A 23,782-nucleotide genomic window follows, 5' to 3' on the forward strand; every position below is an offset into this window, starting at 1 on the left:
CGGGGTGTCTGCAAATCAAACTAGAATTATTTCTTTTGGTTGTTTCTTCTCTTTTACTGTTTAGCGTATCTCCATTTCCTTCCCCCCCTGTACAGAAAATAATTTCCGTGGGAGGGGGGAACCCTCCTATTGATTTATAGAGTGGGATTCAACTAATGAGTCCTGCCACTGGAAGCTCTGAGCAAGGACTTCCACTTGCACAATGTGCTCCCCCCCCCATTCTCTCCCCATGACCACCACGTCCCCTGACATTTGGCTTGGGGTTGGAAGGACCCCTGGAACAGCATGCAGCAAGGGGAGAAGGGTGGGGATTGTTCCACCTGGCAAGCCAAAACGCTTGCCCTGATGGAACAATAACCTTAGCATGTTGTTGAATCCTTCCTGTGGCACTTAGGCTGAAATCTTATACTCACTTACTTGGGAGCATGTCCCAATGAACTCAGTGTGACTTACTTCTGAATCATCCATGGATAGGATTAGCCTGTTAATTCCTTGGCATTTTTTGTTGGTCTATACTGAAGCATGTGTGCAGAATGCCTGCAACAAGAATATAGTTTATAGAGGCAATAAAAGTTTACTGAGACATTCATATGCAAGAAGCATATATACAAACACCTTCTACAGTGGTACCCAAAACGTGGTGCCTTCCAGATGTTATGGACAACCAATCCTGCCATCCTTGATGGTTGTATTATTTTAGCGGGCCGCACATACCGGTAGTTCAACATCTTACCATTTGGCAAAATATTTCATTACACTTTTGAGATACTGCAAAAGGTGTTATCCACATCCTTAGACCCCAGTCAGCCAGAGAATCCCAAACACTTAATCTGCATGCATGGGGTTTCCTTTCCATTTCAAATGTCACTGTTATAACAATTATATTGCTGTGAGAGCAGGACCTTGAAATGTAAAGTAAATGAATGCCTTTAGCTAATTGTGGGAGATCAAGGGTCAGGATTATTACTCTGAGGAGAGGAGAAAATGATTTTGTTTGAATAATAATAATAATAACCACCTTTGCAGTCATGTTCTTTATTGACTCAAAGGTGGTGCCGCAATTCTAGGATTTCAGCTTCATCTGTAGCCCTTCTCTGATTTCATGGGCCTCACAATGTCACTGTGCAGGCATTATTCTCTGCATAAGAGATCTCTGCAGGTGTGTGTTCTGACTCTCAAATTGCCAGGGTTATGCACATCAAAACCAAAGTGAAGCCATTGGTTCTGGCTTCCCTGTTCTTTTGGTTGTGTTCTTTTCATATAAAGGCAACCATGAAAGGTGCTTTAGAGCTTTGCTTCTACTCCCTGTAGCTTTGCAGAATTATGCAAAAATGCTACCATGCCGTTCACTTAGAAGAGAGTGTTTGAAAATGTACCTGGTATATTTTTTTAAAAGAGAGAGAAAAATGTAGTGCCTGGTATTGATATGGAGTTGCAGCCAATGCTGATCTTACTCAGAGTAGACTCATTGAAATTAATGGACACAAGTAACTTAGGTTCATTCATTTCAGTGGGTCTACTTTGAGTAGAACTTGCAATGGGTGCAACCCATGGCTTCAAATCCCAGCCAACCTGATGCCCTCCAGATGTTTTTGCACTGGCTGGGGTTGGCGTGAGTTGTGGTTGTAAGTAACTGGAGATCACTGGGTTGGAGAACGTTGGTATGAAAACACCAGGCTGTGGGGCAATTTTCTACAGCATGTCACCAAGGAAGAGAACTCTGCAAGGGAGGGGACTGCTCTTTTCTGGCAGAAAACTCATGCTTCTTATAACACGTATGTTATGTACTGAGCTGAATCCTAGAACAATAGGATTCAGAATCAGCGGGAGCTACCCAATCCAACTCCAGGTGGAAGTGAATCCGCAACCTGATTGGCCTGCGGGAGCAGCCAATCAGGCGGCTGGCAGAAGTGAATCTGCTACCTGATTGGCCTGTAGGAGCAGCCAATCAGGCTGCAGGCAGAAGTCAATCCACAATATAATTGGCCCACAGGTGTAGCCCTGAAGTAGCCAATCACGCAAGGCCCATTGTGTAAATAATGTATATAAGCAGATGGTTTTGGGAAAAGAGCCATTCGTCTTCTCTTCTTCTCCCTGATGAATATGAGCTGAATAAAGAGCATGAAATTCACTCTCGACTCCGAGTATATTTTACTGGCGACGAAGGTGGGATCCTGCTGAGCTGACCGCCACCACGCACTGCACCGCAGCACCGCCACCTGCTGCACCGCTGCATCGCACCGTGCATCCAGGCTTCAGCTCCAGGACCCAAGGAACCCAGAATGGCAACCGACAGCAGCTTCTTGCCATTCAAACCAGCATCAGGAGACTGGGAAGGGTACGCCGCCCGTTTCAACTTCCTCCTGCAAGCGAAAGAAGTCACCAACGATGCCATGAAGAGGGCGACATTCTTCAGCGTCTGTGGAGAGGAGACGTTTGAAATCGCCCGGGCTCTCCTTGCACCTAGAGATGTCGCTACCGTCTCTTACAAAACAATAATGGAACGGCTGAAGGAGCACTTTTCACCACAGCCCTCGGTGGTAGCTTGCCGAAATGCCTTCTACGCAAAGCGGCAAGCCCCGGGGGAAACCATAACTAGGTTTGTGACCTCCCTCCGCCAAGCCGCCCGGTTATGCAACTTCTCAGAGTTGGAGAACATGCTTCGTGACCGCCTCGTCGGTGGCCTGAGGGACGAGATGTTGCAACGACGCCTCTATGCAAAAAAAGACCTCACGTTCCAGATTGCTCTGGAGGAAGCCCTGGCAACCGAAGCCGCCGAGAGGTCAACGCAAGAGGCACGACCGGCCCCGCCATCCCAACCGAGGGTCTACCACGAAGACCTCACCGACGAATCCGAATCTGACAGGGAGGAAGTACACCGAGTACAGCGGCGCACTCAAGCAGCACACACACCACAGCAGCCTCGACGAGAAGGAGGGAACTGTGCAAGCTGCGGGGAGAACCACGAGAGGAGGACCTGTCGTTTCCGCAACGCAGAGTGCAGGCAGTGCAGAAAATTGGGACACATCGCCCGGGTGTGTCGGACTCGACTCACCCGTCGACAAGCATCAGATGACCGACCCAGGAGCCCCAGGTCACACGGCACCATGCACCAAGGCAACTCGACGGAGATCACGGACTACCAGGTATTCCAGTTGCCCCATCCCAGCACAGAGAAAATTTATATAGAGGTACAGATAGAGGGAGCCCCATGCCGCATGGAGCTGGACACGGGTTCAACTCTATCCATAATCTCGGCCCGAACATTAAGGGAACTGTGCCCTAATGGGGGTCCCAAACTAAGGCCGGCCCCATTCACCCTCCGGGACTTCCAGAAACGTAAGGTCCCTACAATGGGGGTGGGGACCTTCAGGGTGCAATATCGAGGGCGAAAGCAACAATTGGACTTGCTGGTAGTTAAGGGCCCCTACGTTAGCTTACTGGGACTGGCATGGTTTGGACCTCTGGGGCTAGCCGTTACCGGGGTGAACCGCACTAGCTTACAAGTGGACGTGGACGCCATATGCAAAGAGTTTCCAGGGGTTTTCGATGGGGCATTGGGACGATATACAGGACCCCCCATTGCCCTACAGCTAGACCCCGCTGTACGACCCATCAGGCACAAGGCCCGCCGGGTCCCGTTCGCCCTGAAACCCCGCATAGACGAGGAATTGGACCGGCTCGTGGAGCAAGGAGTGCTGGAGCCGGTGCCCAACGCCCCCTGGGAAACTCCAATTGTCACACCCGTCAAGCCTAACGGTTCGGTCCGCATCTGTGCAGACTACAAATGCACCATAAACAAGGCTCTCACGGCCCATGCATACCCAGTGCCAGTGGTCAGCCATGTCCTCGCCACCCTGGCTGGGTCAAAAATCTTTGGCAAACTGGACTTGGCCCAAGCGTATCAACAGTTGCCTGTGGACGAAGCCACAGCAGAGGCTCAGACGATTGTGACGCACAGAGGGGCATTCAGAGTAAAGCGGCTGCAATTTGGCGTTAGCGTGGCACCAGGCATATTCCAGAATCTAATGGACTCTCTCCTTAAAGGGATTCCTGGCGTCACCCCCTTCTTCGATGATGTACTGATCGCCGGGCCCACACCAGAGGAATTTGAGGACCGCCTCCGCTCCGTCCTGCACCGTTTCCAGACGGCGGGCCTCAAGGTGAAGCGGGAAAAGTGTTTACTGGGAGTGCCGCAGGTGGACTTTCTGGGATTTAAGGTGGACGCAGAAGGGGTCCATCCAACCGGTGACAAGGTACGGGCCATTTGTGAGGCCCCAGCGCCCAAGAGCAAGCCCGAACTTCAGTCATTCTTGGGACTATTGAACTTTTACCATGCCTTCCTTCCCCATAAGGCAGCGGTAGCGGAGCCCCTACACAGACTCCTAGATAAAAGGGCCCCTTGGGTGTGGGGCCAGCGACAAAGGGCCGCATTCCAGGCAGTCAAGGACTTGCTCGTCTCAAACTCGGTCTTGGCACACTTCGACGAGAGGCTGCCAGTGGTGCTGGCATGCGACGCCTCTCCCTATGGCATCGGCGCTGTCCTGGGACACCAACTCCCGGATGGAAGAGAGGTGCCGGTGGCATACTTCTCCCAGACGCTTGCTGCAGCCGAACGAAACTACTCACAGATTGACAAGGAGGGTCTGGCAATCGTGAAGGGCGTAAAAAAAATTCCATGATTTCTTGTACGGGCGGCCCTTTACCATAGTGACTGACCACAAGCCGTTGCTTGGCCTGTTTGCCCCCGAGAAGCAGACCCCCCAAGTGTTGTCTCCACGTGTCCTCAGGTGGTCAATTTTCCTTGCCGGCTACCAGTATGCACTAATCCACCGCCCTGGGAAGGCGATGGGCCACGCAGACGCACTCAGCAGGCTACCACTACCAGAAACAGGCCCCGACCCAGCGCCTGCGCAAGAGGTTATGACCCTGGAGCTGCTTCCCGACCGACCCATTCAGGCACAAGAAGTTGCGCACCATTCCACAAAAGATAGGGTCATCTCCCGGGTCCTGGACTGGGTGTGGCGAGGATGGCCCAGCAGCAGCCCCGGGCCAGAATTCGCTGGCTACACAAACCGCAAACATGAACTGTCGGCCCACAAGGGGTGCCTGTTATGGGGAAGCAGGGTTGTTGTTCCCCAGCCCCTCCGCAAAAGGGTCCTCACAGCCCTACACGAGACACACCCAGGGGTAGTGAGGATGAAGGCCCTTGCCAGGAGTTATGTGTGGTGGCCGGGGATTGACAGAGAGATAGAGGCCTGGGTCCAACACTGCCAGACCTGCCAAGAATCCCGCCCGGATCCCCCAAGGGCCCCAGTCCAGCCCTGGGAGTCCGCCCGACATCCATGGTCACGCTTGCACGTGGACTTCGCTGGCCCCTTCCAGGGAAAAACATTCTTCATAGTGGTGGATTCCTACACCAAATGGCTGGAGGTCGCACTGGTACCGTCCACTTCTACGGCGGCAGCCATCCGGGTACTACGTAAGCTGTTTGCAACCCACGGGCTCCCTGACACCCTCGTCTCGGACAATGGAACCGCATTCACGTCAGAGGAGTTCCAGACCTTCACAGCGCAGAATGCCATCCGCCACATCCGCTCAGCACCATTCCACCCTGCCACCAATGGCCAAGCGGAGCGCATGGTGCGGACCACCAAGGACAGCCTCCGCCGCATAACACAAGGGGACTGGGAATACCGCCTTGCCGCATTTCTTCTAGCACAGCACAGCACCCCAAGCACAACGACGGGCCGGAGCCCAGCTGAACTACTCATGGGCCGGCGCCTTGCAACTAGACTGGACCGACTTCACCCCGACAGAGCTCAGGATGAGGTAGTGGTGGGGAAAGGCAGGAACCCCCGGACATTTGTGGCCCAGGACCCAGTGTATGCAAAGAATTTTGGGGCAGGCCCAGCATGGGTACCCGCCACAGTCACCAAGGTGACCGGTCCCGTGTCGTACGAGGTACTAACGGAAGGGGGGCAATGTTGGCGCCGCCACTGCGACCAGCTACGGCGACGATTCCCAGGAGGAACCCGGGAGGAGAGCGGGACAGAGGGGTCCCAAGGGGACAGCAGGGCAGTGAGGCCTGTAGAGCGAGAGGGGTGGGCAGGGGAAGCAGAAGCAGTAGGCACAGAGGGGCGCCCCGAGGCTCGAAGGACACCGGAACCAGAGTCACAACCTAGTGGTTCAGTGGCGCCAGACCAGACAGCCCCGGCACAGCCAGCAGCCTCGGAACACGAGCCAGAACCAGAACCCCTGACCAAGGAACACCCCAGGCCACAACGCACACGGAGGCGGCCAGCAGACCTTGGGGACTACGAATGCAACTTCCCGGGCAGGACTGGAACTTAGAGGGGAGGGGTGTTATGTACTGAGCTGAATCCTAGAACAATAGGATTCAGAATCAGCGGGAGCTACCCAATCCAACTCCAGGTGGAAGTGAATCCGCAACCTGATTGGCCTGCGGGAGCAGCCAATCAGGCGGCTGGCAGAAGTGAATCTGCTACCTGATTGGCCTGTAGGAGCAGCCAATCAGGCTGCAGGCAGAAGTCAATCCACAATATAATTGGCCCACAGGTGTAGCCCTGAAGTAGCCAATCACGCAAGGCCCATTGTGTAAATAATGTATATAAGCAGATGGTTTTGGGAAAAGAGCCATTCGTCTTCTCTTCTTCTCCCTGATGAATATGAGCTGAATAAAGAGCATGAAATTCACTCTCGACTCCGAGTATATTTTAACGTAGTTCCGCTCTGAAGCAAGAACCCACGATCAATTTGTCATGCATATGTAAACCCTGCAATGGCCAAAATGCTCATTTTCCTTATAAATCACTTTGCCCTTTCTCTTTCCCTGGCACTTTAATGTAAATAGCAAGAGAGAAGCTCAACTGGTTCTGGGCCCCATGTATGAAAATGTTCCATTTGATCTTGGATGGTGCCTTGAGACAGAGAGGTGGGTGTAACTTCTTAGGTATTGTTGGGCTTGAAAAACTAAGGGTAGAGCAGGAATAGGAAGAACAGAAGTCCTGAGTTCCATAGTTCATATACTGTGCATATTCTATTTCCCATTTCTGTGAAACTAATCTCCAAAGGTAAAAGGCAAACTTAGCAATGGGTTGTTGTTTTTAATCACTAGAGAATTCTGATTTCAAAGAAAGGAATGGAGACTTAACTTGGCTTTCTCTTCTATCTTTCCATCTGCTAATTTCTGCTAATCTCTCTCCCCTCTCTCTCTAAATTATAGCTGTATTGCTTTCAAAACCATTTCCTTATTAAATTTCTGGCATGATTTCAGCATGGTGTAGATTTCTGTGAGATATTATAATTTGAACTAGCAGGGAGGATTTTACAAAGGAGGCGACGCCGAACCTGTCCCAGGTTTGGATTTCCTCCTTTCATTGTGGGCCTTGAAGGAGTGAAGAACTAGGCCAAGAGAGGGACGAAGAGGCTGTAGTCTTCCAGAAGTTCTTGGACTTCAACTCTGAGCAGCCCTGGACAACATATCCAATGGCCAGGCATAATGGGAGTCCTGTATCTGGAAGACATCACAGAAGCTACTGCAGCATTACTCCTTCCCACGCTGCTGGGATAAATGGGGAGTCCATGCCAGTGTCATGTTTCCTGAAACTGGGGCAGTGCTGGTGAAGGGAGGAGACAGTGTGTGGCTCTACCCACATGGCCTGAAGCCCATAGTGGGATTCTTTTGGTGTGGGGAGGAACTGTACTTTACTGGTTTCCATGCCATGGAGGCCCAAAGGATGATAATTACAAGAAAGTTGGCCATTTTTCTTCTTCATGCCTTCTGTCCTGGGTACAGAAACATGAGGTAAACATGAATATGGCTCACTTGTGTGAAACAGCTCTTTGGTGGAGTGGAAATGTAAAATTGGTTAATGTATATGTGAAGGAGTGGGGAAGGAACCAACAGTGGAAAAACTGAACAGTAACTTAAATGGCATAACGTTGCAAACTTAGCAGATGAAGTAGAAGAGGCTGCAAAGACAGAAAGAGACAGGCTGGTTTCGTCAACTGCCAGGTGATTGATTACAAGATACGATGCCGAAAAATCAAAAAGGTGCTCAATGTGAAAGCAGAACAGATGTGCGCAGAATGTTCAAAATTTGCTGAAGAAATCCAAGGAGCACCTGGATCTTTTCTCTCCCTCCATCTCATCTTCCTGAGCCAGAGTTTGTATTCTGGTTCCCTGTGGACTGGATTTATTCATTTTTATTTTATATTTATTAAATTTATATCATGCTCATGGTAGCAGACACAAAGGTGGCAAAACTATAGAATTAAAAATAAAACAAAACATTCAAAAGCATATAGGATATGTGCTCTGCTAGCTAACCATGTCAAGGTTTCTAGGAACTGTATCTTTCAGCCATTAAATGCCTAGGTGAATGTGGGGGACTGAGAAGGCCCAACTGGGCAACACCTCCATCAGGGATTTTTCCTACCAATCGTAGGGCCCAAGATGGTTGATATTGAAAAGAGTGCTCTTTCAGGTACTTGGGTCCCAACCCAAGTCATTCAGGGCTTTGCACAGCACTACACACAGTGGATATTGGGCCTGGTAGCTCACTGGCAGGCAGCCGGTACAACCCTTTCATGGCGGATAACACATGGTCCCATTGGGTTGCCCCACTTACCAACCTGACAGCTTCATTCTGCACAAGCTGCAGCATCTGTACCATCTTCAAGGGCAACCCCACATAGAGTGCATTACAGTAGTCCAGGCTGGAGGTCATGGACAACTGAGGCCATGTTATCTTGGTCTAGGGATGGCTGGTGACCCAGCCTAAATTGGATCGAAGCACTCCTAGCCACAGAAGCCTCAGCGACAATCTAGAACCCAGGAGTAATCCCAGACTATGGACCTGTCCATTCAGGTGTCCATTCAGAGTGCAGCCCTTCTCAAATCATGAAGAAATATAAGGTCAGGAACAAGAAGAGAAGGTAAGGCTAAAAATACTATGTAGCCTGGAACTTGCAAGAGAATTGGCATAAGAACATGAGAATCACCTGCTGGATCAAGCCAAAGGCTCATCTAGTCCAGCATCCTTTTCTCACAGTGGCCAACCAGATGCCTATGGGAAACCCACAAGCAGCACTCTCCCCTCCTGTGGTTTCCAGCAACTGGTAGCTAGAAGCATTACTGTGGAGGCAGAGCACAGCCATCATGGCTAGTAGCATACAAGAGATATGGTTCCCAGAGGAAAAAGGAACATCAGAAGCGGGAATGCGCACAGACAATACACCAGGGTCGGGAACTTGCGAGGGTGCAGAACTGCAAGAGGCACAGGGCCCATTAGGAGACTTGCCACAGCCAGGAACATGAAATAATAGCAGAGGCAAGTGAAGTATAAGGACTTCAGGAATAAGAGACTAGGGAATAACTCCTGTCGCTCAGGCAACTGAACAACCTGCAGCATTGATATATGGGGCAGTCACTCCCAGTTAGGCTTACAGCTGTGCCAGAATGTCTGAAAAATTCTTTTTTGGCCATTCAGTGAGTGGGCAGGTGCAGAACAAATCTCTCCTGAAAAATCATAGGGGATGGGATAAATTTATCTGAAATGTTTGGGAGAGATTGCTGTTTACCTTGCTTAACTTTACAAAATGGCTAAGCCGTTTCCATTTTCTCTTGCTTTTCTACCTTACTAATGTCACTCACTGCAGTGGAAGGCTCTCTCTCTCTCTCCACTGTTTTGTGCCATCTGCACTACCTGGAATGACTTGGGAGCATAGCTGCCAAGTACCCCATTTTCCCCGGGAAACCCCCGTATTTTCTTACCGTTTCCTGCAGGTGTCCTGAATGGCAAAATACCCTGTATTCCCCCAGATTATAGAGCTCCTGCCGGTGGCCATGTTCTTCTGGCGCTGCGGACATTTTGGAAATGGGCACAGTGGCATCGGAAGTTGCCTCTACGCATGTCCGGAACTGCGTAGAAGCGACTTCCGGTGCCGCGGTGCTGTTTCAATCCAGAACTTGGCACCTATGCTTGGGAGCAACTCCAGATTGCATCACATGTCTCCTGAGGCATTCTGGGAGGTGTGGTTGTTGGGAAACAATCTGAGGCTTTCTCCCCCCCCCCCGCTCCCAGCCACACTTCCTGGTGAGACCCAGCAGAGGAAGCTGGAACTCTTTAAGAAAGCTTGGCAGATTTTTTTTGCTACCCCAAAGCAGCAGAAACGAGAATCCTAGCCTTATCTAGGATTCCTGAGGACCAATGAGACTAAACGACACTATGCTGCTATCAAAGCAATCACCAGAAGAGGACTCTCTTCATGAGAGGTCAATGTATCTGGGAAGCTCAGTGGCCTTGGCTACGGCTAAAACTTTGAATCCTATTCTTCCAGCTTAGTTTCTCCTTAGTGGCATTTCTACAAATCTCTTCATTATTTCATTTATGTCTTAATTCAGGGCGCTTTCAGATGTGGAAATTATTGCATTAGCTTTCCTGCTTATAATTGCAAGGGCTTCTACTACAGTTTATAAAATTCGTCTTACACTGCATTACCACTTGTGCAATGGAACTGCAGCTTTTTGATCAATATAGCATCATGTCACACTAAATTTCATTCACATCTGTGGATGGGTTTGACACAACAGCACACGTCACTGGTCATGTCCTCAAAACTACCATCATTTCTGCACATACTGTATACACTTCTGTTCTCCTATGATTCACCCAGGAAAACTCCGGAAACAACTGTATGCTGGGATATCACCTCAATTTCGTCCTATGATTTTCCAGACTAGCAGTGCTGCAAGTTCAATAAACTTGTGTCTGAGTACTTTTTGGTATAATCAAGAGTCAGATATGCAGACTGCAAGCAGATTCTGGAGCTGGAGAAAACATTGAAGCAGTGAGATAATCTTGCATTACAAACTGAACCTTCTAAATGTATTCAAAACATCATTTCAACAAAACTCCCAATGGTGTTCAGTTAAGATAGAGATAGTGACTCTTCCTGACTGGTAGAAAGAGAGATGAAATTGCACTTGTTGGAGGAAGAGAGAGAATGCATATCTTCAGCGGTGTGGTAGCATACAGGAAATGGATGTGAAGAGGAGTAGGCAGGAATGAATCGGGTGCGTAAAGACCTGCACATGCCACGTAATCACATCAAATATCTACATCCTTACAGAAGATTGATCCCATCAGCCTCTGTCAATCTATAGGTGGTGACATCATCCCAAAGGAAGGAGTAAGGATGCTTCAGGGTTCCTGGATGCAGCCCGTATTACCACGGTTTGGTATAGTATCCCAGAAGCATTTGTGTCACCCTGAAGCAGTCTCCTCTGTGATAGTGGACTCACTGGGAAAAGAAGAGGGCAAAACGTTTAGAGGTAAGAATAACCAGGCTTTTCTGCCATGTTAAAGAGGATGCACAAAGAGGAAACCAATGGGGGAAAACAGGGAAGACTTATTGTGTATGCCTCAGACACTTTTTTATTTCTAATTTGACATCTGTGCCATTTTGTGTTCCTGAAAAATTGTATATATAGGAAAGGTTCACATAGCCTATGCCCCATAATTGTAAGTAGGCCCAGTTCATTTTTGAAATACATCATGCATAGGTAAATGTTACTATGCACTAGGCAGATATTTGACTATGAATGCTAGAGAAAAATGACCACAGAAATGGCTGCTGGTAATTATAGCAGGCTTGTCCAACTTCCAAGAGACTGCTTTCTACTCCCACTATATATATAAAAAAAACCTGGCGGTGATCAAACTGGATTGACCAAAGTTGTTCAGCTTTTTTTAAAGGGGGGTGGGAGGGGTCCTGTGATCTACCACAGGCATCCCGTGATCTACCAGTAGATCACGATCTACCTGTTGGTCATCCCTGCATTATAGAGTCTGGCTCACATTTCAGTTTCCTCCTGTGATTGTTGTTGGATGAGTTCACAAAGGCTGCTCACCTTACATGTGGATCATTTCTCATTGCATGCCTACTGTCTATTAAATGCTGGGGGGGAAAGCCAGAACACACACAAAGAAATTTATGCTGGAATTCATTTAGCATGGTAGTATATTGCCAGGTTGAACCACATATTTGGGGGTAAACTTTTTTTGGTTCGAAAAAGTGCTTTAGAAGTCTCCAAGGTGTTTTGCAAAAAGACACTAACCCAGTTTGCTTCTTTCATGCCAGTATGCCACTTTAGCAAAAAAAAGGGGGGGGGTTCCTAATAATACAGCTGCCTTTACATAGCTGATCAAATTTGGCTGTGGCGATGATGTAATGCACAGCAAGCAGAAGCTCATTCAGAGTGAAGGACCCAATTCGTTTGCCCCCAGTGACTGAAAATGGCAGTCACATTTCATCAGGGGAGAAAAGGTTTGTGACATTTACAGTCCTAGTACAGTATATTACAGGTGATAGAGATCTTAAAGAAATTATTGGAATGTAGTTGAAATTTGGACACATTTTTCCCACTCTGGTGCTTGTACCGTGTTTCTCATAAAATAAGATGTACCTACAAAATAAGACATGGCAGGCTTTTCACGAGTTGATTAAATATAAGACATACCCCAAAAATAAGCTGTAGTGGGGGGGGGGCAGGTCTGGCAAGAAAAGGAAGGCGTTTAAGCGCCTTTGGAAGAGCCGGCAAGAGGCAAAAGCGCGCTTGCTGGCGGCCTTCTTTTCATGCCACTCGCAGTGGCCGTCTCCGCTGCCACTGCTACGCTTTGGCGCTGGGCGCGTGCCCACAACCACCTCCGCAGCCGCTGGGATCACCGTCGCTGCAGCCGCGCTCCTGGGCGCTCTCGACACTTCCCCCGCAGCAGCCTCACTGTGTTTTGCGGGGCGGGGGCTTCCCGACGATCAGCTGAGAGGCGGGCTGATCGGGCGCCTCTTCGCAGCCACCGCAGCGCTCAGGGCACTCGACCCCAGTCGCCCATGCAGATCATGGGCTTCACCTGCAGCCACAGCTGCCTCTCACCAGGCTCTTCGCGCTGCGCTCTCTGAAGCGGCTCCCGTGCAGCTGCCTCTTGCCGGGCCCTCTGCCGCCGCTTCTCTCACAGCCGCCTCTGTGGCTGCTTCCTCCTCCGCCAACGCGACCGTGTTCCTTGGATCACGGCATTTCTTCTGCTCCCCAGCAGCACACAAATGGGAGGGCAGCCTTGCCGTTTTTATTTTCTGCTCCCCGGGTCTCCCTGGGTCCCATGCAGTGCGTGCTGCCGGCTCTCACCGGGTCCCTCTGAGTCGGGGCTCAGCGCAGCGCGCTGTTGCTGGCTCCCGCTCGAAAAAATAAGACACCCCCTGAAAATAAGCCACCGTGGGGTTTTTTGAGAAAAAATAAATATAAGACGGTGTCTTATTTTATGAGAAACACGGTATTTCAATAGGGTAGAATGTTTAAAAAGGAAATCTCCATGAAAGCTTGATGTATTAGAAGGGGGGGTCGCTTCATCAGCTATTGTAGCTAAGAGAACAAGAGCTAAAGAACAAGAGCACAAAAAGTTGTTGTTGTTCACATGCAACCTTTTAAACATACATATATATATTAAAATGTATGATTTTTAACATACATTCCCACTCAAGCGAGAGCTGTGGAAAGCAAGGTAGTTAAGTGAGGAAGGTAGAACCAACATGCTGAGTTAAAAGGGATTTCAGGAAAAGTTCCAGAAAGTTACCACTTTGCAGAGAGTGGCTGCTGGGTATCTGGGGTCATGTGCTCCAGGTGCTAGTGAACATGCTCCCACAGGAAGCTGTTAAATGGGAACCAACTGGTGTGAAAAAATGAGGGCGTAGCGGGGAAATGCTAGAAGAAAGGAGCACTTCCTCAGAGAGAGAGAACAATCAGTCTCAACACTATGGAGCAGATGGCAGTGGCAGCAGCAAATGTCATGGAGGAATCAAGAGACTGGTGCCTGCCCTGCATGCTCATGTTGGCCGAGAAAGAAGTATTAGGATGGAATTGAAGAGTGTGCATTCATATGCATATTGGTTTTTCATTTGTTTTATACTGAAAACAAATGAGAAAAGCAAAACGAAATAAGGAACATGGGAAATAGATGTAATTAAACTTTTACATTTGTTTTCAACTAGCTGGCATTGCAGACACACTGCAGAGGTGAGACAGCTCCATGCAGGGTTCTGTCTTTCATCCTGCATGAGAATAAACCTCAGGTGTTGCTTCAGCAGGAGTTACTCTCAAACTGAACCTTGTTTATGAGCTGTAGCTAGCCCCACTTAGGGCTTATCCAGGCACAGTTCATGATTTAAAGCTCATACTCTACAACATTTCTCTGATGGAAATAGGGATGTCCTAAGGAAAAGCGGGACATTCTGGGATTAAATTAGAAACCAGGGTGGCTTCTGTAAATCCGGGATTGTCCCTGGAAAATAGGGACACGGAGGGTCTGAAAGCTCCATGTCCAAATGTCGTTTTCTTTTGCTCCAGAGATTTCCCCATGAAAACCCACTCTCTAAAGCTCAATCAGAGTAAATGTCAATCTGCAGAAAACCCGAATAGATGTTTGCTCCACTTCAGCTACAAAGAGTGGATTTTTGTTAGGAAAGCTTGGGGCAAAGAAAACAAAACAAGACCATGCCCTCGGACATGAATCTCTCTGCCTGGAAAAAGCAGGACAGAAGGTAAAGTGGACGAGTGCTGAGAGTTGCTTCTTCATACAAAGGGGCCCGGTCTTCTCAAGCAAACACTTACTCCAACAGAGTGGGTGACACTGCGGATCCACTGGAGATTCTCAAGTGTAGTTCAGAGGAGAGCAACACAACATCCTCAAACCAGAGGAGCACTGGCACTGCAGGCTCTTCCTGTGGATGTGTTTCTGGTAGGTTGGGTGCTTCAGGGGTTTGCTCTGAGGACAATTTCTCTTCCCACTCTGAATCTGCAGCCTCATCCCCTGAAGAACTGAAGTCTGACTCCAGGGTCATGCCACATACCTGCCTAGGACACAAAGTAGAGTTCACAGGAAGGCCATAAAGAAAAGAGAGAGTGAGCAAACAAACAATACAATACATATCATAGTGGGGAAGACTGCAGCTGCCGGTAGGTGACCTGCATGGCTGCTTGGTCTTCTATCGAGGTGCTACTTGTTGATGGGCAACTTCCCTCCCCTCCCTTCTTCTGGTTGTTTATCTTTGAACTGGAATTGGACAGGATAGCCATTCAAATAGAAGAATCCTTCAAGCAAAGAACTAACAAACAGAGGACTGCCCACTGTAAAGTAGGGCATATTGCCACCTCACACAAAACCCATCACTGCAATAGATGCCAGGGGTTACAAAATAATGAGTCAATGTGATGAGGGCAATTCTTTTGAACATGAAGCAGAGCCTAGACAATAAATGCAGTAAGATACACCCCCGACATTGCTACTCTTCTGTTTGTCAGTGTCATTGAGATGGAATGAAAGTGATCCAAATATGCAGCACTCTAGTATAAACTCTGATTAAACTATCACACTTATGTCTGAGTACAACTGAGCAAATTTATCAGCAAAGAATCATGCAAAGCTATAATAAGGAACTGAGAGTGTGTCTTCAGGGCCTAATAAACACAAACTGTTCAGAAGAGTTTGGAACAAGGTGACTTGAAATGAACAACAACAACAACAACAACAACAACAACAACAACATGGAAGATGCATGCTCTTTCTCATTTGCAGAAGTCATCTTTTACTGGTAGAGACCCATGAGACCAAAACTAAAGATGGCAGGGGTGATGTGGGGTGATTTTCTTGATCACCTTGATTATGAGCTCATGTGCCTTAATCAGGTGGTGTTCTAAGCATAATAATGGCCTTTTCTCAATGCCTCCAATCACCAACCTATTTTCCAGTGCCAAATAGTATTCCAAATGTTTGAGAATGACAGGTGCATGTTGTAATTTATAGTCTACTCATGTTCATCTTTTTGTGTATATGTCATCTAAAACAAGGACTTCTTCACAGCATGGACTACAGCTTGTTTACTTTTCTCTGATCTGGAATTCTATTGTGTTTTCCCCCCGGAGAAACCCATCAAGTCTTTTGCTGTGGTTTATGATTCAGGGGCACATAGGTGGCTCCTGGTTGTCTGGGTCTTTCAAAATATTGAAACCATTAAATAATGTATGCAAATATCCAGTGACTAATGGGAGGCTTTTATAATTTGCATTTGCACTGCAGATAATGTAGAAATATTTTAACCTAACCACCAATCCTTTGTAGACTTAGCCAAGCCTTACCCTATTCATTTTAGCGATTTTAGGTGTGCCCAGCACTACATCAGACTGAACAGATATGTTGATGCTGAACTGAAAATGTAGGTAGATTCCATAAAGTAACATTTACTGGGAAATGGAAAAAAAAAGATATGACTGTTTCCTAATCAGATGCACTGTTCTTAAAGCTCTTTTATTGCTTCAGTGGGTTTAAGTATGATGTGAATAACAACTGGGCAATATATGTATTAAACTGAGCAAAACCATGAAATGCTGAATTGCAGGCTCTGTCCTTGAACTCCTGGCCCATTCTATTGTTGTTTCTGTGTCAAATAACACATATGCCACTTTCCTTTCCCTGGGTGTTTTTGAGCAGAATGTGAGCTTGCATACCAAGTGATGCATAACAGCAAGGTGCGAGGATGAGTACAAGGATGTGTGCTGAGTTGTAGCATGCAGAGCGTGTAATGCATTCTCATTTATTTTTGTATACTACCATAACAAATCTACTTTGCAAATATTAGGCTCGAATGTATTAATTGATGTATGCCTGTTGTATTTTATGAGTGTGTGGCTGTAGATATAAAACCATCAAAAAATAAAATAAAGTCATGGCTCAAAAGAGTGCTGGGCAGGGCCTTAACATCTCTGTAATCTTCCCAAGGAGAAATGTATCTCTATTTTCAGGGAGGCTCAGGGGAGTAAAAGTGTTCAGTGCATACTCCCCTTTACTAGTACTTTAGGTCGACAGCAGCGGGGATATTCCTTTCCAGCGAGGCCTTCTTTTTCCTAGGAACAAGTGACACACTTGTCATGTAGCCTATCAGAGTTGGTGATATTACTGAGAGCAAATAAAGCTAATTCAGCATTTATTTGACTTGACTTGAGTGACAGTAATTAGCTTTACTCACTTTCAGTGCTATTATTACATAGTGAAGTCTGATTGGCTACAAGACCTGTTCTTGTAAATCAAGAACTTGTTGGAAAGAAAAACGAGTGCCAAAACAGAAGAAGAAGAATAGTAGTAGTAGTAGTAGTAGTAGTAGTTTGGATTTGATAACCCGCTTTACAACTACCCGAAGGAGTCTCAAAGCTGCTAACATTCTCCTTTCCCTTCCTCCCCCACAACAAACACTCTGTGAGGTGAGTGGGGCTGAGAGACTTCAGAGAAGTGTGACTAGCCCAAGGTCACCCTGCATTTGCATGTGGAGGAGTGGAGACCCGAATCCAGTTCCCCAGATTATGAGTCTACCACTACATCACTACATCACACTGGAAGGAGGCTGAATAAACTATTTGAATGGGTGTGAAATGATATTTGTATTAGATAGACATCCTCAATCTGGTATCCCCCAGCTGTTTTGGATGACATTTCCTGCCAGCCCCAGCCAGCAAAGCCGGACTCTCATCAGCCCCAGCATCCTGCGTCTATCCTGGCTGGGGCTAATGGGAACTGTAGCCTATAGTTCAAAAGAGCTGGAGGGCACTGGGTTGGGGGAAGGCTGGTGTTAGGGAGCATTCAGGCCTGCCAAAGCTCTTCTTTCCCATCTGAATACTTTGCCTGTCTCTCACCAAAGACTACAGAAAATATCAGCAGCTACTAGATAAGAGGATGGGTCTTTATTAAAGCATTATGAGGTTTTTTTTATATAATCAATTTTTATTGAAGGTTTTCAACATACAGTAGAATACAATAAAAGCCAAACTAAACTAGATAGAAATAAAACAGAAAGGAAAGGTAGAAAGAGAAACCAAAACCAAGTCCTCTGTCAAGTTTGTATCTTAACCCTTATCCCACACAAAGGAGGATCTCATCTGCAACCTTCCCCCTTTTTAGTATGGGGTGGGGCAAAGATTTCAGCTACAGATCTATACCTGCTTATCTGAGTAAATCCAGTTCTGTTAGCAGCACTTAGTTATGAGAAGACATGCATAGGATTGCACTATCAAGCAGCATACATGATAGAAGTTTACAAAATGTATGCATGGTTTCATAGGACCCAGTTTTAGGGGCTGAGGTCCTTTCAGCCCCGCCCCCTAATAAAATGTTTGAGGGAGCCGCCCCCCAAAAGTTGATAGGTATTGCAATTGCATGTGCTCCATTTTATGAGCAATTATTCAGGACAGGGCTTACCTGCCCCTTCCCAATGTTTCATTCAAGTTGGCACCCCTGCATAGTTTAAAAATGGCTAGAGCACCCCCACCAGTAATCCTAGACCTCCTGGCCATCCAATGAAATTGATTGTCATTGGGTTACACATTTAAAAATATGGAATTGGGGACAAAACTGGAATTAGTTGCCCCTGCATCACATTAACTCTGGCTCCACCTACCATTGGTTTCTCCGTGCCTTCTGGCCCACTAGCCCTGTTGATCAGTGGTTATTCCCCATGTTAGCTAAAGGGAATCTCCATTTCAGGAGCAGTATGCCATTGAATGCCAGTTAATAGGAGCAGGATAGCTTCACACCTAGCTGCTGCTGGTCTTCCCATAAGAGCTGGCAGACTGAGGTGGGAAGAAGGAAGCTGGGCTAGATTAGTCCAGTTAGGGCTCTTCCTTTCTTCTCAGCTCATCGATACTATTCCTGAGCTTTCCATGTGACTATTGAAAAACTCAACGGAAGCTAAGAAGTGCCGACCTGATTTCTCTCCTTCGCTGTGTGAGCTTTGCAAATATTATTATTTAATGTCCAGCTCTTCTTGTTCTAGGGCAGAATGTTTCATATCATTGATCTACCAGCAGGTGGCTATTTCAACATTACACGATGCACGCAGAGAGGCAGAGATTGCATAGCAAAACCTGCCTCAGAGAAAAGGCGAGGACGCATTTGCGCAAGGGGATGGGAGGAGGAGGATTTTGCAGCGAAAACCCAAGTGTATGGGCACAGTCTTCAAATTATTTGTCATTCCACAGTCTTCACATTACTTTATCACCACTCTCCCCCTGTCCCATAAAAAAGCACTAACAAAAACAAGTGGGGAGTGGAAACAACCATAGCCACTTCATGAAAGGAAGAAATACAATTTCTCCCTGGTGTCAATAAATAAATTTCCTGAGTGTAGCTGCCAGGTCAGTCCCTTAAGATATCAAAAGCAGGAGGGGAGATTGACAGCTTTAATTGGAACACTGTCTATTGCTGCAAGCATGCAAGTCTTTAAAACAGAGTCATAAAACTAACAGACTGATCTTTTGCAGCCCTTCTTCCAACTGAAAGGAAGTATGTAGATCTGAATTTACTAGCATTCACCACTTGTTTCTTCCTACACCTCTTTTCTTTTTCTTGACATTGTATACAGATTGCGAGCACTTTATGGTAGGGACCTGCCTTAAGAACATAGCATAAAAGAACGCCTTGCTGGATCAGACCAAAGGCCTATTTAGGCCAGCATCCTGTTTCCCTCACTGTCAAACCAGGTGGTTTGGGGAAATTTACAGGGAGCACTTGCTGGAAGTGCAACAACAGGGATCATTCAGTTCATAAGTTAAAGGTTAATTTTGTTTGTATTAAAGCCAACTAGCCAAGGAGGAGATGGGTGGAGGTGTTGCTTAGCAACCCGGCATGGGGGCATAATCTCTGATGATGTAGCATGTGTCCTGATTGGCTCTACAGTTCTGAGTGAGTTTTCTTCTCTGTGCTTGGTTGAATGACTCCCTGCTATGTACAAGGCCTGAAGTAAGAAAGACAAAACTTCTTTATTTATCCGCAAATTAAATGAAGGAAATTATTGAGTCTGAAGACTTGTTTTGGTAGCACATGATGGTTCACGGCAATTAACAGTAAATGTTAGGATTTAATGAAATCCTTTCCTGGAGATGCTGTGGTTTGAACCCAGAGGTTTGAGCATGCAAAGTATTTTCCAGAAATGCATTATATGCTCCAAATGAATAGACCACTGATTAAACATAATGAATTATTCATAAACATTCACCTGTTTGTTTTTTTGTTTACAACCTGTATTTGAGTGAATTATAACTGTCTTCATTCAATTATTTAACCATTTTCATGCAATTAATATTGGATTTGAAGATCCAGGTTGTTTTTCTTTGAACACCCAGTTCACCTGCATTTACCTGTGCTTCTGCAAATAGTGAGCTGCTTACAAAAACAGGTTTTCAGCTTATGTGTGTCCTTGCTTGCAAACTCAGAGCCTACTTCATGCATTTATTTATTTTAACTGGAAAATTTCCTTCAAGCTTTTGAACATTTCTCTAAGGAACTACAAATATTAGTCAATTCATTAAAAGCTAATTCTAAATTATAACTTTTGAGATCTCAATGGTGGGCACAGACCCTCCAAGGGTCCCTGTTTTCTAGAGACATCCCTGATTCAGAGAAGACATCCTGGTTTCTGATTTGATCCTGGAATGTCCCGCTTTTCCTTAGGAATATCCCTTTCATTGGAGAAATGTTGGAGGGTATGGAGTTATCCAATCCCCGAGCCATCTAAAGGCATCCTGCATAAGGAAGGTTTTTTTTAAAAAAAAAGTTTATTGTTTTATTATGCTTTTATATATGTTGGAAGTGGCCCAGAGGGGCTGGGGCAACCCAGTAAGATGTGTGGGGTATAAATAATAAAATTATCATTATGGGGTGGGATGTCCCTATTTTCATTGGAGAAATGTTGGAGGGTATGTGGCAACTTATATTCTGCAATAGAAAGGCAGTCAGGTGTTCATTCATATTATACAAGTTTGCTTAAAAGAAGGAGAATATTATTAAGCCATAAGTGAGAGTTGAATGCATGACTGGACTTGACTATTTAATTTACAAGCCAGGCTTTATTTATTAGCTTGCTGAAGAACTAGCTCTGACATTCCTTTCCTGTCCTTCAACTGAGCTTAGCATGTATGCAAATAAAAGGCACTTCTTTTTTCAATTAAGTAGTATGATATTCCCAATAGGTGAGTCCTGTTCTCAAAACCTTTATGAAACTGAGATTGCAGTTTATGCACTGATGATGACGACGATGATGATGTATTATTCATACCACACCCATCTGGCTGGGTTTCCCCAAGTTAATTGCTGAATTATATATAGAAACAAAGTCATAGTTGTATGTTAAAGGTGAGTTGGCTGAATTGCCTTTCATCATTATAATGCAGAATAAGCAGGGTGGGTGGGAATAGGTTATAGGTTAGAAAATGGTTCAGTTGACTGATCTGAAACTTGGCAGTATAGGAAACGTAAGATTGAGGATAGTTGATGGTGAATTTAGAGTTTAAAAAGATAAAGAGGTGGCTTCTTTTGAACACGTTTTAGACATCGGAAGGCAGCCCTGTATTGGAAAGGTTTTTTTTTATAAATGTTTTAACCTTTTATTATTTGTTATGTGTTGCTGGAAGCCGCCCAGAGTGGCTGGGGAAACCCAGCCAGATGGGTGGGGTATAAATAATAAAATTACTACTAATTATTGTTATTTATTTTAAATATTTGATGAGTGACTCTGTCCTGAACTAGGGCTCACTTAGCAGCAAGTCAGTATGCCAGGTTCAAAGTTCAAAGTCAATCCACACAAGCAGCGAGTCCAGTGTCAATCCAAGTAAGCCAAGCCCAGAAGTCAGGATACAGTCCAGAATCAAACCCAAAGCAAAATCCCCTAGAGATCCAGGAGCATCCAAGTCAAGATCCATCAACATGGGCAGTTGAACAGACCCAGCACATCTGCTCTGCTTCCCTTTTATGCCTTGCATGCTGATTGCAGCATCTGGGCTTGATGAGGCAGGTGACCCTCACCTGTTCCAAGCCTCCTCCAGCTGAGGAATCTCACAGCTAACAAACTCCACCTGGCCAGCTGGGAGCCTTTGCCTGCCTCAGCCTCCTAAGGAGCCACTCCTGCTGCTCTCTATGCCTCAGAGCCTGCCGTGTTTGTTTGGACAGGGGCCCTTTGGCTCTGGCGAAGGGTCCTGCTGCTCTGGTTCCTGCATATTGATCCCCATCCCCTCACCATCCTACATTACCCTGTGAGTACTTCCTACACCAACTTCTCCTTCCCCATCCCCTGCTTGCACCAGTTTGGCCCAGTCCCAGCTACACCCCTCGCTGGGGGACTCTTCCTCCTTCCCGTCATCCTGCCAGTTCATGACACTCTGGCATTTTGACAGGTGCTGCACATATTATCCCCCTCAGGCTTTGCCGGGGTGGTTTTCCCAGGTGAATTTCTTAATTCATACTTTTTAAAAAAATGTCTTTTGTTAGGTCAAGGGGAGTATCTGCTGTGTGTTTTGTCTAGTAGTGTAACTCGTTTGCAGTTTTTATTTAAAAAGACATTTCTGTGGTCAGTGATAGTCAACGGATTTGTTTGTTCTGTTTTTTTGCTGGACAGGCCCACCTTAGCCTGTGGAAGTTTATTTTATTTTATTTTATTTTATTTATTGCCTGTGGCAGTATAGACGTCTACTGTTGCAAGGCGAGATCCTCACAGACCAGGCCTCAGCCTTGAAGAGCTGGCAGTACAGGTAGGGCAAGAGGTTAGAATAGATGAGAAAGGAGACAGGGAAAAGAAACCACGATAAATGAATAAGAATGCTTTGAGAGGAGTGGAAGATATCTGTGAGGTGGCTAGATTTCTGGTGCACAGGTTTTGAAGGCACAGGACTGCCAGGCTGCAACTGTATTTCCGGAACCCAGTGCTGGAATTGCGCTTCTAGAAGTACATCGGCGGCTTCCAGAAGTGCAGCCATTGTTCTTGTTGTTGTTTAGTCGTTTAGTCGTGTCTGACTCTTCATGACCCCATGGACCAGAGCACGCCAAACACTCCTGTCTTCCACTGCCTCCCGCAGTTTGGTCAGACTCGTGTTGGTAGCTTCGAGAGCACTGTCCAACCATCTCGTCCTCTGTCGTCCCCTTCTCCTAGTGCCCTCTACCTTTCCCAACATCAGGGTCTTTTCCCGCGAGTCTTCTCTTCTCATGAGGTGGCCAAAGTATTGGAGCCGCAGCTTCAGGATCTGTCCTTCCAGTGAGCACTCAGGGCTGATTTCCTTAAGAATGGATAGGTTTGATCTTCTTGCAGTCCATGGGACTCTCAAGAGTCTCCTCCAGCACCATAATTCAAAAGCATCAATTCTTCGGCGATCAGCATTCTTTATGGTCCATCTCTCACTTCCATACATCACTACTGGGAAAACCATAGCTTTAACTATATGGACCTTAGTCGGCAAGGTGATGTCTCTGCTTCTTAAGATGCTGTCTAGGTTTGTCATTGCTTTTCTCCCAAGAAGCAGGTGTCTTTTAATTTCATGACTGCTGTCACCATGTGCAGTGATCATGGAACCCAATAAAGTAAAATCTCTCACTGCCTCCATTTCTTCCCCTTCTATTTGCCAGGAGGTGATTGGACCAGTGGCCATGATCTTAGTTTTTGTGATGTTGAGCTTCAGACCATATTTTGTGCTCTCCTCTTTCACCCTCATTAAAAGGTTATTTAATTCCTCCTCATTTTCTGCCATCAAGGTTGTGTCATCAGCATATCTGAGGTTGTTGATATTTCTTCCGGCAATCTTAATTCCGGCTTGGGATTCATCCAGTCCAGCCTTTCGCATGATGAATTCTGCATATAAGTTAAATAAGCAGGGAGACAATATACAGCCTTGTTGTAC

At 46.5% G+C, this 23,782-nt stretch overlaps 1 protein-coding gene across 5 annotated transcripts in view; it reads left to right on the top strand.

The window, feature by feature from the left end:
• The window catches only part of PDE4D (phosphodiesterase 4D), a 636,676-nt gene that overhangs the window by 75,752 nt on the left and 537,142 nt on the right, over positions 1 to 23,782 (top strand). The gene's annotated exons all lie outside the window — the stretch shown is intronic.

Source organism: Zootoca vivipara, chromosome 11 (assembly GCF_963506605.1).
Source record: "Zootoca vivipara chromosome 11, rZooViv1.1, whole genome shotgun sequence".
NCBI lineage: Eukaryota > Metazoa > Chordata > Lepidosauria > Squamata > Lacertidae > Zootoca > Zootoca vivipara.